The sequence below is a fragment of the Lathyrus oleraceus genome, chromosome 5, assembly GCF_024323335.1.
Source record: "Lathyrus oleraceus cultivar Zhongwan6 chromosome 5, CAAS_Psat_ZW6_1.0, whole genome shotgun sequence".
Lineage (NCBI taxonomy): Eukaryota > Viridiplantae > Streptophyta > Magnoliopsida > Fabales > Fabaceae > Lathyrus > Lathyrus oleraceus.
Window position 1 is genome coordinate 617,693,022 of NC_066583.1, and position 6,000 is coordinate 617,699,021.

The window sequence follows — 6,000 nt, forward strand, 5'->3', positions numbered from 1 at the left end:
AGGATCATTGGGTGAAGAAAGGATGAATGTTTGGGTTGACTTCTGAATTCCTTATTGGGAAAGCTACTGCCTTTGCTCAAGCCGGTAATGTGGATGTTTTTGAATCCATCTTCGTGTTGCTCATCTATGGTTTGGCTTTGTTCCCTAACATTGATGGTTTTGTTGATGTTAATTCCATGAGAATCTTCTTGATTGGGAATCATGTGCTACTTTGTTGGGTGGTATGTACTTCTCTTTGCATTTAAGGAATTCTAAAGGTGGTGTAACTATTATGTGTTGTGTTCCTCTTCTGTACAAGTTGTTTATTTCGCACTTGCCTCAGACGCCTGCTTTTGTGGAGAACAAACAATGTCTTCGATGGTCTCAGAGACTTATGTCTCTCACTAATGATGGTATAGTTTAGTATGACTCCGCATTGAGTAGCTTGGATATTATTTATTGTTGTGGTGAATTCTCTAATGTGCTTCTCTTTGGTACATAAGGAGGAATCAACTACAACCCTGCTTTGGCTCGTCGTCAACTTGGGTTCCTCTTGAGAGACAAGCCTAATAACACTCGGTTAGAAGGTCTTTTCTATCAAGAGGGTAAAGATCCCCAACATTTGAAGCAGAAGATGGTGCATGCTTGGCATAATGTGCATAGGAAAGGAAGATCCGAGCTTGGTCCATGCAACTATGTAGCTTTGGAAGCTTACACTTCTTAGGTGAAAAAGAGAGCTTTGGAGCTGAAGATGTCGTATGCTTGTGAAAGACCTATGTCTATGGTTATGGTTGAGTCATTAACTCTCCCTAACCAAGATGTAGAGGAGTTGGAAGACGCACTCGCCAAGATGAAGTAAGAGAAAGATATGTGGGAAGATCGGTTCCATGCTTTGAGCCGAAAGCATGAGGAGTTGCGGCTTGAGTCTAAGGACAAAGATGCACTATTGTGTTTCTTGAAGACCGAGCAGTGAAGAGACAGAGAGAGCCAGAGGTTTCGTCTTCCTCTAGTATGCCTCAGCCTTCTGGTGCTTGGAAGAAGATTGTTGATCAGCTTGTCCTCGAGAAGGCTCAGATGAAGACATCTTTTGAGTCCGAGATTCGACGCATCCGAAGGAAGTACGCGCCAACATCTAGATCATCTGACACTGTTGTTAGGGGATCCTCAGGATGATTAGTTTTCTTTTCTCTTGTATTTGTACTTTGGTTTCTAAAATTGTACTCAGTGTAATTATTCCAATTATATGAATAAAAGGGATTTTTATGGTCAAATCAAATTGCTACAATTGTTATTATATATTTGCAAATAAAATAGTATGTTTCTTGAAAATAAAAAAACAATCAAAACATTGCATTTCAAATGCATCATTTGCATAACAGGTGTAAGACCCCAATTTTGACCCTAAGATCCCTCATGCAATTTCATCATATGCATAAGCATTGAGATCATACCTTGGCACCTTCCTTACCCCTCTTTCATTGGGATTGTTTTGGGAGAGATCACCAAGCACTATGTGATTGTATCATACTTGTATATTATCATTTTATTAACCAAAATACCAAAAATATGTCTTTGTATTTGCCTAACTCTTTTGTAGGTAGGACATGATCACCATTGATCCATCAAGTTCACATCTAGGGTTTGAAGGACCTTGGAGAAAAAATTTCATTAATTTTGGAAACTTAAAACTATTTTTAAACAATTAAAAATATTCACCAAAACAATTAAATCATGAAAAATATTAATAATGATCCAAAATATGATTTTAATTCAGAAACTGAAAGAGGAATTTATTTAATTTTTTTTGGTGAAACTCTCATATTTTTTGGATCAATATTAAATTTAGTATGAATTAATGAAAATAAACCAAATAAAATGAAAATCAGAAAATAGCAAAAAACATGGACCATTTGATCTCCCTCATTAATTGAGGTGGCGGATCAAGTGGTCCTCAGCGCGCGTTCCATCATGGACACGAGTCAAAGCGCTGCAGGGATGGTATGCAAAACCAATGCACGAGATTAAAACATTTCAAAAGGATCATGTGGTTCAGATGAGCGCCAGCATACCACCGGAGCCAAAGCTCCGGTCTCCTTCTCTGTCGAGCTTCACCAGACTGGTTCACTCACAACCATCACCAAAATTAAAAAGAAGGACATGAATTTAAAGTAAAAATGCTCAGGAGCTCGAATATGGCCTCAATTTCATCTAACTCCAATTATATTGAAAGATATAGGGAGTTGAATTTTGAGGATCATGATCTGAGTTACTTCGATTTGACCTCAAAGCAACTCAATCTTGTTGCCTACATTGGTAGGACTTCAGACAACCAAAGATCAAAAAGAATTATGGAGAATTGAGTGAGAATCGAAGAGATGAAAATTTCTGGAAAATACCTCAATGCAGGTCTGTATACACTCGATCTTGCTTCCAATTGCTCTTAATCTTGCTCAGGACAATTGATGGAATGTAAATGAATCAGCAAAAGGTACAGGACTCTTGGAGATTTGAATCTCAAAACATTGGAGATTCAAACTCAATTTCTAATTTAAATTCTCAAGGTTATCCTTTGAATGAGAGGGTTTGGAGCTAGGGATTCAAGGATGGCGCACATGGTCCTTAATTCTGAGCATGAAGGGCTCTACTTATAGCCATATGATTGCTAAATGCACACTTGAAATAAAGATCAAAAAATAGAAATGTACATTGCATAGATTCATGGGAGTGTGATAAGCCCATGTAATCATCTCTTCTGGTCCAAAAATGAGTACAAACATTGCTGAAGTCACATAGGTAAGCCATGCAATTGTGTATGAGAAATGCAAGTTCAATTATGCCAAATGGTCATCCATGTTCAAGCCATGCGCAAGTCACTCATACTTTGTCTAAATGGGATGAAATTGGACTTTTAGGAAAGGTTAGATCAAGGGGAACAACTTTCATGATGAATTTTGAGGTGGAAGTTGGGAAAATCAAACATGTCAAAAACTTTTCTAAGTGTCAAGCCATATGTTCACTTATTCCACCTTGTCTAACTTTTTATGTGAGCTTCAAATGAAAATAGTTCCTTCATAAAAGTTGTATCTCTCTCTATTTCCTTCAAAATGATCATAAATTTGACCTCATTTGGATTTATCATGAAGGATTTATGCATTTTTGAAGTTGAGGAAAATCACTTGTTCAATGGCATTGGTCCAAAATGACCTATAATGTATCCTCATATCACAAGCATATAAAAGTTGAATTGGATATTCCTACAAACATAAAAGTTGAATTAGACATATTGACTTTGATTGTGCAACTTGGAAATATTTCATCTCATAAAAATTGAGCAAGTTATGGCCTTGGGAAGTTGACCTCCAAATTAGGGTTTAGACAAAATGACCTATAATCTTTCACCATAAAAAATGACTTTCCAAGCAAAACTAGTTCTTGACCTCAACATGAAAGTTGTTTGGAATGTCATTTAGAGTAACGTTTCTCTTGGAATCATTTTGATATGACATAAAGTGTAGGATATAGGGTCTAGGGAACCCAATTTTGATAAGATGAATTCCTCTGGTCAACCACCATGAACCATCTTGCTAGCTTTCCATTCTCTTGACGTTTGGGACTAATGGAGGATCGTATATGCATAAGATAAAGAAATTTGAAGTATCCCTTAAATATTTGATCAATTGGTGAAGAAGCTTGTTAGAGAATTTACACAAGATACCCAAATGAATTAGGGTTTCCAAGGGAAACCAATTCCAAACTCTTGATGATTTCTTGATCAAATTAACATGTAAAGATCATGGGGATTCATATATGATTCTTAGAGCCATAGTAAACCAAATCTTGATTGAGCTCCTTGCACTGAGGATCTTAAACCCTAGATGTGAGTTTGATAGATCAAAGGTGAGCACATGCCCTACCTACAAAAGAGTTAGTTTATACAAAGACATATTTTTGGTATTTTGGTTAGTAAAAATGATAAAATACAAAGTATGATACAATCACATGATGTTTGGTGATCTCTCCCAATGCAAACCCAATGAATGAGGGGTAACGAGGATGCCAAGGTGTGATCCCAATGCCAATGCACATGATTAGATAGCATGAGGGATCTTAGGGTCAAAATTGGGGTCTTACAGCTGCCCCTATTTAAGGACGTTCTGACTGAGGAGATGAAGGTTAAAATCTTTGCATCGACTCAATAGAATGGGCTTAAATAACAACATATAGAAACAAATTTTGGGCCCTAAGAGACCTCATGATGCATATGAAATGTTATGTTGAAATAATCTTTGTGGGGAGATGTTGCCACAAAGGAAAAGAATCTAGAGAGATTGAAAGCCCACATGAGTATAATGCATTCCATAAGGAAAACTCATTGGGGAGACAAAGACTCTGGGGAAAAAGGTTTGTGCGTAGGCTAGGCTACGACTTAAAAATAACTGGGGGACTTGAGGGATTTTCATGAAAATAAATCAATGGAAAGACTCAACCGGGGAACAAAAGGAACATCTGCAAGGGAAACAGGTAGATCAGGACAAAGCTGAAATACTCGAACCAAGCAAGCAACAATGATTTCACTAAGGAAATGCACACTCAAATTCAATCGGGGAAGAAAAGATCTTCAACACAAGAGGATCAAAAATCTATTATCCATTACCGGCTACTGGGTAAAGGGATAACAAAAATCTGTCAGGGAGGACATCCGTTACCGGTTAGGGTAAACATATCAAGGATGACTCGGTGAAGGCAGCCAGAAGGTGTATTCATTACCGGTTACTGGGTAAGAATAAACTGCTGAGAAAAGCCAAAATAGGATTTACAACTACCGGTTATTGGGCCAAAGACCAAAGAGAGGGAATATCTGTCATCGGTTAAAGTGAACATATTAAGGATAGACTCAGAGGAAAGAAAATCTGTCATCGGTTAGGATGAACATATCAAGGATAGACTTACCTGGGGATTCTAGGGAGGATATCCGTCTCTGGTTAGGATGAACATATCAAGGATAAACTGTCTGAAAAAGTAGGAATTACATCTATCGAATATCAGATAGAATACCAAAAAGAGAATATCTGTCATTGGTTAGGATGAACATATCAAGGATAGACTCGGAGGGGAAAATAGGAATTACATATATCAGTTACTGGATAGAATACCAAAAAGAGAGTATCTGTCATCGATTAGGATGAACATATCAAGGATAAACTCTGCAAAGGGGAGAAAAGCAGGATTTACATCTACCGGTTACCGGGTAGAAGAACGCAAAGAGAAGGAAATTTGTCGCCGATTAAGATGAACATATCAAGGATTAACTCTCTGGGGAACAAAATAGGGATTACAACTACCGGTTACTAGGTAGAATACCAAAGAGAGAATATTCGTCACCGGTTAGGATGAACATATCAAGGATAGACTCAAACAAGGGAAGAGAATATCCGTCATCGGTTAGGATGAACATATCAAGGATATACTTCCTAGGAGATGTAGAAACGAATCCGCTGGGGAAACAAGGTTACCTTTGCTGGGTATTGGGCAAAAGTGACAAACATGAGAAGAATATTACCAGTTACTGGGGTAATAGGCTCTCAGGGGACCAAAAGCATCTATCTAGGTAAGATCTAGAAATAAAGGTCAATCAAAGAGTCAACCCAATAAGGATATAACTCAAGGGGAGCGGTTTCATCCAGATAATCAACTGGGGAGGAAGCTGAAATAATGATCATCCACGAGGAAAAAACTCAATGGGGAAAGGAGAAAGTTTAAAGTCTTTCTACTGAATGGGCTGACACTCTACAATTAAAAGAGGACAGACAAACCAAATCTGCATGGGGAAAAAGTACACCACCATAGCAGAGGATCAAAGTGAATGATGAATCACAAAGTGCAACAATGAAATAATGAAATTATATGAGTGTATATGTATATGTATATGTATATGTATATGTATATGTATATGTATATGTATATGTATATGTATATGATGATTATGCTGACAAAACGATCACAAAGGATACAAGTGTCACT